The sequence below is a fragment of the Stegodyphus dumicola genome, chromosome 1 (genome assembly GCF_044657685.1).
Source record: "Stegodyphus dumicola isolate Sdum_Otavi_A_Nest chromosome 1, ASM4465768v1".
In the NCBI taxonomy this organism is placed as follows: domain Eukaryota; kingdom Metazoa; phylum Arthropoda; class Arachnida; order Araneae; family Eresidae; genus Stegodyphus; species Stegodyphus dumicola.
Window position 1 is genome coordinate 28,511,641 of NC_140768.1, and position 12,761 is coordinate 28,524,401.

General features: G+C 33.9%; 2 non-coding genes across 2 annotated transcripts; both read left to right on the top strand.

Moving 5' to 3' along the window:
* The first annotated feature begins 3,658 nt into the window (after positions 1-3,658).
* TRNAA-AGC (transfer RNA alanine (anticodon AGC)) lies at positions 3,659-3,731 on the top strand. Its single transcript has one exon. It is a non-coding gene; the product is annotated as a tRNA-Ala (tRNA).
* A 5,428-nt stretch (positions 3,732-9,159) lies between these two features.
* On the top strand, positions 9,160-9,232 carry TRNAA-AGC (transfer RNA alanine (anticodon AGC)). Its single transcript has one exon. It is a non-coding gene; the product is annotated as a tRNA-Ala (tRNA).
* The last annotated feature ends 3,529 nt before the right edge of the window (positions 9,233-12,761 follow it).

Here is a 12,761-nt window from a genome sequence, read left to right on the forward strand (position 1 = left end):
ATGTATAAATAAGTACACCAAATTATGCTTCTTAATAGGGGCAAGAGACTTTAATTCTTGGGGAAAATCTTCAATAAAATCCCCACATCTAAGTACTATTTTGTACTCTTCAAACTAATATTTAGGTTGTTATATCAATGGTCCAAAAGAACTACTGCTGTTTACTAGGGATAAAATCCTACCCTTTGCTGAATGATCAAAATCACTATGGTAAGATTGAATGAAATGATGATCAGAATCACTTAAGCATGATTGTACCAAACGGTGGGTTATGATATAAGGTATTTTTCCCGTCTTCTTAACGTGCCTTCGTGGTGTAGTGGTCTGCACGCTGAGAGCGTATTTCAGAAGTCCGTGGTTTGATTCCCATGAAGGCGTTGCTAATTTTTTACCTCTCATGCTTCGAAATAATCTAATGTCTCCACAGTGAATTTCGAACGAAAAGGGTGGTGCATGAGGATTCTCCACACCCCAGGATTTGGCGATTGGATCCTCTAAAACCCTAGTCTCCCTTTAAAAAAGGGGAGTATATAAGTTATTTCTCCTGCTTTCTTAGCGTGCCTTCGTGGTGTAGTGGGCTGCACGCTGGGCACGTCCAGAGGTCCGCGGTTAGATACCCGCCGAATGCATTGCTCATTTTTCATCTCTCCTGCTTCTCCTGCTTCCTGTCTCTGCAATGAGACATTTAATATTTCTCTGGTGTTATAGCAATGTTCCGAATTTTTCTGTCTTAATTTTTCTTATTTTTCTGTGTAATGTAACATAAGAAAAATCTAAAAGAGATAAGCTATGCCTGAAAAGTGGGAATACAGGGGCAAGTGCATTTAACATTGAGTAAATGGTTATCTCGGTAATTTGGCTAGATGTCGCTAAGCTGACAACGGTTTTGGCTACAACGGTTATGGGTATTGCAATTAAATATTTGTAATTGAGCACTATATTAGCTGCAACCGTAATTCGCCTCACATATTGTTTTCCAATAATTTCAACAAGCAGGAAGTATTAGAAATATCTTGTCGGCCGGTTGAAACCTATGTAAAGCCAGGTAGAAATAGCATCTGCTCTCAGTTAGTTAGTTAATTGCTATTGTATTTGCGAGTTGTTAGTTCAGCGTGAATTGAGATGTTATCTCCCGGTTAGCTTTCTCTTTAGATGCGCTTTACACTGCATTGTGTTTAACGTTCTTAGTAGTTCGAAGTGTAAGTAGAAGATTGTACTCCGTCATACTGTGAACACCTGTACAAGCATTTCTGTTTAAAATTCCATAACGTTTGTGAACACTTGTACGAATATCCCTGAGGAAAATTTCAGCATTATGTTATATTTTGATAAGGATAAATTCTATTAATCTATTATCGGACTTCAATCTATAACGGACCCGTACGCAAGCAATAATAGTTTAAAACTAGGCTGTCTTCAAAATATTACTAAAATGGTAATGATTAGATGAAAAATGAAGTAAAATTTTTGGACATTATTTTATAATTCGTGAGTTTTCTTTCTTTTTGTTTTAACCCAAATGCGAGTTAGCGAAAATTGTTGCCCACAAATATTATCGCCCTGTATTTTTTTAAAGAAACTAAAAAAATGAAGAATCTACATGAATGTATGTATGTTTCTCGCATTGCGAAGAAAACAACGGTACCTAGAGTCATTCAGTTTTGCATAACATGGGCAGCTACAAATCCAAATTTGGAATTTGATTTATTCGCTATTTAATATTTTGTAAAACGTTAACAAATTTTTTATTAAAAATCTCAAAAATTTTTGAAGCGGGCAGTGGCAAAACTGTAGGGAATGAAACGTTATTTCCAGCGCGTGTTTTTATTTCCAGCTATTTTAAATTCTAAATATATGCTATTTTGAAATATTTTTAGCATAATGTGGCATTGGCCCAAATGCTCTGGAAACGTATACGATACGATAAAGAAACGCAGTATCCCTGGTCTTAAGATGAATTCCATTGCGTTAATTAATTACTGTAAAAATGCAGAATTTTTTTTTCACGTTTCTATTTATTTTATACTTTTATTAATTTTGCAGAATTATTTAGTAGAAAATTTTGGAAATTCAAATATTTCAAGAAATGCTACTTTTTTCTGGAAAGTTCAAACCATAGATTTAAATTTCCAGCATTATTACTATTTCAGCATTATTACTATTTCCAGCATTATTGTTATAAGTTTTCAGTGATTGGTCAGGCTTTTGTATTTTCAGCAAATTAAAGGCAATTCATCATATTCTTGATTCTTAAGAATTATAACGCTCAGTTCTTAAAATTTATATCTTTACATTGTTAGATTTTTTTTTCTTTTTTTTTTCTTTTTTTTTTTTTTTTGTATATAAATTAATAAAAAGAAATTTGAGTGATGAATTCCCAGCAAAAATAAATAAATGCTTTCATTTTCGAAAATATGTTGTAAAGTCATTAGGTTATTTTAAAGCAGAAGTAAGCAATGCCCTTCCCGGTACTCGAACCTGGATCTCTTGAATACCCGCCGACTGTGCTACCTTTACACCACACACTGCATGCAAAAAGAAGGGAAAAGTACTTTATATACTCTCGTTTTAAAGAGAGACTGGGTATTAGGAAACCCTGTCGCCAAATACTGGTAATGAAGACAATTTTTTTTAGTTCGGGCGCCATTGTAGAGATATTAAGATTTTTTATTGTGGAGAAGTAAAGTATGAGCATTACCTTCGCCGGGATCGACCCTGGACCTCTCGAATACGCGCCAAGTGTGCTACCGTTATGCCAGGAAGACATACAGAAAGGAGGAAGATAATATCTTATAATGTTTCTTCAATTCAGTTTTCCTTCGAGGCTTGTTCTTAAAACAATTGCAACGTTACAGATACACAATTGCAACGTTACAGATATAAACTGATACAAAGAAACCATGTGCAGCTAGAAGAAACAAAATATAAGTTGTGATAACTAAAGAACGTTTATTACCATTTGTGGCTCAATACACAACGTTTCTCCATAATACAATTTTCTTTATTTTCAGCACACATTTTCTCTTACAATACATATTCATTATCAATATACATTTCCTTTATTTTCATGAGAAATGTGTAAAACCATGAGAAATTATAAAAATATTTGTGCGGACCATAAAATCTACACAAGGTCGTTATAGTGATCTTGATATTCGCAAATAGCAGTAAAGTGACTGAGTATATAATAGAAACACTGTTTAGCTATTAAGCAAAACCTGCCCCCCCCCAAAAAAAAAAATCAGAAGAAAAGTAAATAAATGAAAATCAAATGAAAATACTTTTAATAACAAAATTTAGAGGGATATATAATTACTTTTTAATCTAAAAATACTCTCAATCGCTTAATATGTTTATCAAAAATTATTCATTTTTTAATTGCTAATTAATTTCAAAAACTAATTCATTCAAATAATTTCTATTTCCTAAAGGTATTACAGCAGCTAACATTTACTTTATTAACGATTCAATACTTTATTTTATTTTAGTTAATGATTCAAAACAGTGTTTAAACGCGTGAAAAATAAGTAATTCACAGGCTTGTTCCAAGTCGTTTCCTCATTCGATAGAAATGACCTATTTTAAACACACTAAGCTGTTATGTTGTGAAACTTCGCTGCTTAGCTTCTTAAACGAATTTAGAACAACGATTACCGAAGGGGGCGTAGCTCAGATGGTAGAGCGCTCGCTTAGCATGCGAGAGGTACCGGGATCGATACCCGGCGCCTCCAAAAATTTTGTCTCTTCGCTTTTCGTTACCAGAAGTTATGCAATCAGTTACTATTGTTGCGGTTTCCAAACCATATATTTTTTTACCTACACCTTTATTACTAGTCGTGCGACCGGCCAGTGTTTTCGCTAAGAAAACACAGATTTCCCAAGACTACTCTGAGAAAACATTATTTTCTTGATTTTAAAAATTCTCCTAGTATTTTATACCTGGATTTGTGTGCTGGATATATTTTATACCTGGATATATTGATTTAATTTCTTTGACTTAGTTTAGCATGGAAGTATATATACTTATAAATATCACAAAAAATATTAATAGAATAAACTCATGAGCGCTTATAGAGAACAGATTAGACAGTGACTGCTATTAGTGAAGGTCCTGAGCTCCATTTGATGAAAGTAAATGCTTAGGGGATCAAACTTTGTGGCCATTGAATATTTTTTTCCGCTACCAACAACCTCTCTAGGGGACATTTACTTCGACGAATTTGAAGTGGCGTGCCGCAAAAATTATGTTTACAGATATGCATGAAGCTGATTCTAACAATATGGCAGACAGCTCTGCTAACCACCGTATTTATCGCGGCGGAAGGCAATCAATATAACTGAAATCGAAGAACATTCAATAGCTTTCAGGAATTCGCACCTGAGGAAATTCCCGTTTGAAGAAAGTACACTATAATGAAAAGTTGAAAGAGGAAAATTGTCTTGCAAACGATGCATGTTAAAACTCCTCTTTCTCATTATCAAAAATCCTATTATGACGCAGGGTTATTTTTGTCGCAATTTGTAAGTTAATTTGATATGGTGTCCGTTAAATAACTGTTTTTGAATAGAGTTTTATATGGCATGTAGATCTTTCTAAATCTATGTACGTACGTAAGACAATAGTACAATGTGTTACATTCTGCAAAACATAACTGAGCTAAAGTAAAAAAATGAGGGAGAGGGATCATTATTTCAATATTCCCCCCTCCTTTTTCAGAATTTTTTATGAGTTCTTATTTTATTATTAGAATATTATCTGTTAAAAAATTAGCAATATCGACATCAATATTTCCTCATTTTGTATGTTTTCAGGGGTGTCCGCCGATAACATCGCGGCAAAAACATCGCGGACGAAAACGTCGCAGAGGAAACTACGCAAGGCGAAAACGTCGCGCTACAAAACATCGTGGGAGAAAACATCGCAAAGAGAAAACATCGCAGTTCTAAAACATCGTGGTACAAAACATCGTCGTCGAAAATAAAGCGGTTCAAAAACTTCGCAGTTTAAAAACATCGTCGTCGAAAATATCGTGATAAAAAATAAAGTATCTACAAATCATCGCGTGACGATAATATCGCAGACATGCTTTTTGGGAATATCTATTCAGACTTTAATAACTGTAAATAGATATTCCCATAATAATTTGTGAGCGCAAGATAGAAATAAGGATAATTTGTTTTTCATATTTTATATTAACTACTAAATTTTTGCTGAGAAAATAAGAAGGAAACTTAAGCATAGAAAATTAATGCAACTTATAGCACTTAATAAAATTTTAAACCGACATAGTTAACCAACAAAACCATTAATAAATAATTTTTTATAAAGTTTTTACTGGTAATTTTTCATAAAAATTATAATCTATAAGTTGCATTTAATTTTCTATGCTTATGCCTCCTTCTTACTTTTTCAGCAAAAATTTATTAGTTAATAAAAAAATGTGAAAGTAAAAATTATCCTTCTTTACAGCTTGCGCTCACAAATTATTATGGGAATATCTATTTACAGTTATTAAAGTCTGACAAAAGCATGTCTGCGATGTTACCGTCATGCGATGATTTGTAGATACTTTATTTTTTACCACGATATTTTCGACGACGATGTTTTCAAACTGCGAAGTTTTTGAACCGCTTTATTTTCGAGGACGATGTTTTGTACCACGATGTTTTAGAACTGCGATGTTTTCTCTTTGCGATGTTTTCTCCCACGATGTTTTGTAGCGCGACGTTTTCGCCTTGCGTTGTTTTCTCTTCGACGTTTCCGTCCGCGATGTTTTCGGCTGTAACCGTTTTCAGGCATTGATTTCTGCTATGCAAACTAACAGGCAAAATTCTGTAGTGGCTCTTGAAACGAGATGTTGCGTTAAAGTAATAGCATAGCTCAAAATATACCCAGAACGATTACGCATTAAAAGAAATGGTTATTTTATAGCAAAGCGCGATATATTCGCGTATGTGAGTCTCATGCAAAACCTGAGTCTGAAATTCATTGAAATGGCTTTGAGGGTTTGATTGCAAACTCTAATTTTTGATGATAATTTTAAACTGATGCTCAATTGTCAGCCCAAGCCCACGTAATTACTTTTGGCAAGAGATGAAAGACTGCGCCTGTTGCTAGCAACAGTCTTTAGCATCATGCAAGTTATAGTACGACTTCGTTCACTTCGGCTTCCAGTTTTGATGGAGATTATCCGAGGTATTCAAGTCCTTTTCAACTACCAAACCTTTCGAGAGGACTTTTGGCTCGCAACATATTTAAGTGTGCCCCCATGCCGCACGGATACTATACATTTACAAACATGTATGCCTTCTCTGGGATTCGAACACGGGCACTTCGACACGGCGTGCAGCTAGGATAACCAATGTACCGGTTGGGCAACTTTAATTATGGTAAGGATGTAATGCAATTTTTCACAATTATTTAATTTCGAGCACTTATGCAGAATTTATGCGCCTTACTTTGCAAAGCTTCAAATTCTTAGATCTTGAGTGCTGCAAAGTATTTTACGATATCGAGCATTGAATATAATCTTAATTACACGAAAGACGTTTACGCTTCATCAAATTTATTTCTCTTGCACTAAAAAAGGAGACCGCCGATGATGACTGCCGTGCCGACGGTGCCGGGTTCAAATCCCGACGAAGGCAGGATAATTGTAAATGCATATTGTCTGTGCGGCATGGGGGGTTCTCTAAATATGCGGCGATCCGAAAGTCCTCTCGAAGGTTAGTGGTAGGGAAAGAGAGGTGGGAGAGTCTCAAACCCTTCCCCCCCCGGAATGCTGTCCCTTAAAATTGGGGTCGGAAGTTAGCAAAGTCGTACTGCCACCTGTATAGAGCTCAAGGCTGGTGGCAACGACAATCGCAATTTTACACTCCTTACCACGATGAATTTCGTAGGCTTGATCTGATGTTACTGTCAGGCAAATAAGAGTCAGTCACAACAACGACTACAAAAAAAATAAAAAAAAAAAGGGAATTCTTTATCACTTTATGTATGAGGATTTTGAGAGCATTCCACGTAAATAAATAATTAAAGACAAGATTTGCAATGTTTGATTAATTAACTGCGTGATGGTGTAACAGCAAAAATACCTCCTTTAATCATATATTTACGCATTACTTACTTATATCCATGAAATCATTTATTATAATGCAAATATTTCATCTTCAGTAATTATTTTCTTCCGTAAATATTTATAGCAGCAAATATTTACATTAGGAAAGAGTAAAGGTTATATCTGAATAGTCACAAAAGAGTAATTTATTTTTTTTAGTTTCTTCGACTTCCAGTTCAATTAATTTGTACTGTAATATTTTATTCAAAAGAAAAAAAAAAAAAAAAAAAAAAAGAGGGAGTGTTAATTAAGAGACTAGAAATAAGATTTTGCTAGCGTTTTAAAATTGCTTTATTTTTTCTAATTAATTATTGTGAGATGAAGAATATAAAGGAACTAATTTTGCTAAAATTAGCATGATTAATTTTTAGTCATAAAAAGGAGATTTCAAAAGTGCTCAGTATAATTCTGACGGGGAAAAAAAAAAAAAAAAAAAATAAAAATAAAAAAAAAAACTCAGAAAACGCAGAAATCTAGGATAGAATCACAGCTGTAGAAATTTTTATTTATTACAGTAATCTTTGTCATCTGTCTATCTGCTTTGTCAGTGGCATTATAAGCGTATTAACTTAAAAGCGAATACCAGTTCTTTATAGGGCGCACTCTACTTTACTCAAAAATTGCATTCTTAAGTAAAATGTGAAAATGCAGTTTTTCAATAGATTTAATTTTACACATCACTGTGATGATGTTAGAACAGATGTACAGCATAAATTTATTTTCCTACTTCATTTCGATACTTCACAGGAAAATTAAAATTTTAGGCTCTAATTAAGATTGGGCATTCAATTTTTTTAATCCCACGAATTACTGAAAAGATCACAGATTAGAAAATCCCAATCTTCGTGCCGTTTTGGCCATTCGAACTTTCCGAATCCTAAACTTAAAAAAAGTGAAACATTCTAAGGCACAATTGGGAAGGCTTTCATTTATAGAGATATTAGGTATTTTTGTGCAAGCAGGTGTCATGAAAAATGAGCAATGCGTTTGCTGGGAATCGAACCACGTGACCTTTAGAATACGCACCCAGCGTGCTGACTACTACACTACGAAGGCACGCTAAGAAGGCTTGAGAAATACCTTATATACTCCCCGTTTTAATGGGCGGCTGGGGTTTTAGGGGACCCAGTCGCCAAGTTCTGAGTGTGGAGAATCATCATCCACCACACTTTTAGTTCGGGCACCACTGTAGAGACATTAGGTATTTTTTTTAAAGGAGGAGTCATGAAAAATGAGCAACGCCTTCGCCAGGAATTGAACCACGGACCTCTGGAATACGCTCCCAGCGTGTAGACCACTACACCACGCAGGCGCACTAAGAAGGCAGGGGAAATAGCTTATACATTGAAGTTGATAAAAGTCGTTTATTAGAAAAAAATGTGATTATTGTAATTTTAATGATCCCGGACCACCAATAGGACCTTGTGACAGGCAGATTTGAATAACGCGTTACAATGGCGGTTTTATGATCTTAAAAGAAATAATATTTTTGAATTTTCTTCATTTTCTTGTAAAAACATACTTTTTCCTATGTATTATTTTTCTATATTAACTCTTGGGAAAATCCTGCTGTAAAAGAACTAAACTGTTACCAGATATAATTGCGATAATAAAATAAACTTCAAGATTTAAGAGTCTTAACTATGCGCTGTATTTATTATTTTTGTCTGCTCAATACAAAACACAGTGTTCTTAAATTTGTTTTCCTTTAAAACAATTCTTCATATTCGGCTTTAATTTAAAACTTTTAATTAGTAATTAAGTTAATAATTTTTGATTATTAGTATAGCATGAAGAATTCAAAAGGATATAGATTAAAAAAAAAATCGAGGATTTTTTAAATTACGATTTAAAAAAAAAATTAGGATTTGTTCTATTCAAGATACCCATCAATTTTTAAAGTAAATAACAATTATCGAGGCATGCGCAGAGCAGCTTCTCTCGTTCAGCGGAAATGACCTATTTTAAACGCGTCAGACTGTTATGCTGTGGAAAATTGCTGATCAGCGTTTTAAATATATTTAGAACAACTTATCGCGAAGGGGGCGTAGCTCAGATGGTAGAGCGCTCGCTTAGCATGCGAGAGGTACCGGGATCGATACCCGGCGCCTCCATTTTTTTTTTTTTTTTCGTTCGCTTTTCCTGTAATAGAAACTACGCAATTATTATTTACGTTCATTAAACTTTGGTTCGTCTTTCCATTTTTCCGATAAATTTCTAAATTAATTAATTTAAATTATGTTTTCATCTTTTTATCTGGAAACATTGTTTGCTAGACAATTGCTTTTAATCTGAATAACTCTCTTGAAACAAGACTGTAAGTTTCCGAAAATATTATTTATTAGTTTTTTTAAGACTATAGTATTTGTTTTTAACATGTACTATTCCTTAGCAAAATTTCCTTTTTTAGCCTCTTAATTTTCATTTAAAACTTATTTTCTCTCTTTATTTCTTTTGAAAATTATTTTTCTTTTGAAAGGTTTTATATATGTACTTTCATAAAATTCATAACCAATATTATAAGGTATTTTTTTCCGTCCTACCATCATGCCTTCGTGGTGTAATGGCAGCACAGTCGAGAGATACAGGTTCGAATCCCCGTGAGGACATGCACATTTTTCACATCTCTTGCTTTAAAATAACCTAATGACATTACAGTGGCGCCCGAACTAAAAGGTAGTGGACTATAATTCGTCACCACAAAGATTTAGCGACTTGGTCCTCTAACTCGCAGTCGCCCTTTCAAAGGGGGGAGTACATAATGTATTTTCTCCTTCCTTTCTGGATGCCTTCGGTGTGTAACGGCAACACATTCGACGCGTATTCGAGAGGTCCAGGTTAGAGTCCCTTCGAGGGCGGCATTGCACATTTTTCTTATCTTCTGCTTCAAAATAATCTCGTGACTCTCCAACATCATAAAATTAGTTGCCTCACAGCTTTAGTCAATACTTTATTGAAATAATTATTTATAATTATATTAATTATATTTATATTAACGTGGTGGGGATTCATTTATTTGGACTAATTAATTTTTAGTTAAAGAAATTTTCCTTTCATTTTCCTTTTCACTCACGCTTTCCCGCCAGAATGCTAATCATTTAGCGCGAGTGTATTCAAATTTAGGGAAAAAGAAGTGCTAATTAAGCGCAGCTTTCTGAAGATGATTTTAGAAAGTGATTTTTAGAGCGTGTTTTGCCTGCTTGAAAGCCACATTGTTACTTTGACTGAGAAGTGTTGGCTTATGTCAGCCAGAGCGGGACCATCTGTGCCCTGCTAATGTCATCAGGACTGGATATTGTGGCTACGAACTAAGTAAGATCTGTGTCACTTTTCGGCCTGAAAACGTTTCCGTGGCGTTTGTACAAACAAATATATGCTTTACTCCACCAGCGACAGTGCCAACGAGTGCCACTAGTGCCGGAATTGCGGCAGTAAAAATAATTAATTAATTAATTAATTAATCAGTGAGGTATATAAATATTTAAGTTTACATGATTTTATGCATTCAATGTAAGCTACGATACATACGTACTTTATGTATCCAATAATTATAAGTCTCAACAACCATACTAAGTACTCGTAACTAATGTATATAGGATAGTGTAATCAACTAATCAAATGTTTTTATTGCAATCAAGTATATAACTGGTACTTAAATGTATAAACGGTATTCATAGTATAATTATGTATCTATTATGTTTTTATTGCAACCAGGTATTCAAGTATATAACTAGTATTTAAATGTATAAAAGGTATTCATAACATAATTATGTATTTATAACAACGCATGTATGTATTCAAATAACGCAAGCCCCAAATAACGAATGTAAACAGGTCTAATGTATGTCTTACCGTAATCAAGCTGTCAAGTACATAACTAATGTATTCATGTACAGTGTTGCCAATGTACACAGTGTATCCAATGTATTAATGTATTTTATTGATGGATCATATTTCATGCATTTAAGAATTATTATTATTATTATTGTTATTATTAGTAGTACTAGTATGACTATTATTAATATTAATATTAGTATTTGATATAATATTATTTTATGTGTACATGCATGTTTATGTGTACATATTTTGTAGGTATGTGTATTATTATTAGTATTTGTTGATGTATCTAAGAATTATGGCAACGTGCACCTAAGAGCATCACCAACGCATTCTAGCAGCTTATATTCATGCAGCTAATGTATTCATGTAAAATCATCCAGGTCCCTGTTCGTTCATGCGATTTCACAGAGAAGCAAATGCATTCCCAAGGCAGGCCTCCTGGACTCGGCAGCTACCGGTTCAAGATAGTGGAGGGCATGGGACATATACCTGCTTACCTTTGTTAGACATCAGGTGCCCCCGTCCTCCGTCATTTATCACCCACTTTTCAGGATTTTAAATATTTTTTGAAGAAATTCTTTTACGGAAATATTAGGAGATTTTTTTCGTTGAAATGTAAGCATCGTTTCAGAATCTTCATTTGTTTTCTAACTGTGCAAATTTGACTTTTAGTTCTAATAACTAATAAATAACTAATAAAATAACTAATAAAACTTTCGTATTTGCGCAGCTTATATGAATTTATTAATGCTAATTTATTTCATATCTGAGACAGATCTTGTGCTTGAATATTAATAATTTATGAGAGATAATAGCTTGCATTTATCTTAAAATTTCCAACTTTTTTTTTTTTCAAATCCTTTAAATAAATGAAGCTTTTTATGTAAATAACTAAACAAGTGTTCATACTTTTGACGTATCATAATCGGCATGCTGTTAACACTCGTCTGGTGACTATTGCCTTTGAAGCATGATCGAAACCAAAAGAAATGTTAACATCACTGTACTAATTCAAGCATAAATCAATAAATAAATATAAAAAATACATAAACGCTTTCATTCCATTTTCAGAAGGTTTATTACATTACCAATTATGATGTCATATTGTACAATATTAATAGACGAATGCACCGATGTGCTTCTGAAGGGGACCTATCATATCCCTACATGATCGTTACTGTACTTAAACACATTTGAAAAGTAGTTCATTTGATTCTATTTAGCACCTGTTAACTAAAATAGTTCTATTTAACATTAGTCGATAGTTATCATCGCTGATAGCCATCCTTAGTTTTTATTCAGACGTATACTGACCTGTTGTCTCTCAACAGAGCCAGATATTTGTCTCCACTGTTGACAGATCGCCACCACAATTCAACAAGGTAATGGAATAGCATCGCGAGTGTTGTTCCTCTCACATTCAGTGCAATAAATGTTTAAAATGACCTCATGACTCTCTATCGTCTGAGTTTGCCACCACAAGCGGCATTAAGAAAATTCGTCTGATGATTTACCTTCAGATGTGTGTACGACATGATTCATGCACATAACATAAAGCAAATACAGAGTAGGTTACTCGGTTATAGAGATGGACCGGTAGGCCACAGATAATACCTCATAATCCTTGAATTTGTCTTCTGTAGACGCTTTCTGAATCTTTATGAAATGATATAATTTCTATTCTTACAGGCTCAGATATTATTCGTTGTTTACCTTCCTAAGCAGAGGTATGTTCAATCGATAATCTTCTCTCAGCAAAAGATATTTCGAAAGTATTCACTCCTTTTGATGAGGTGAAATACT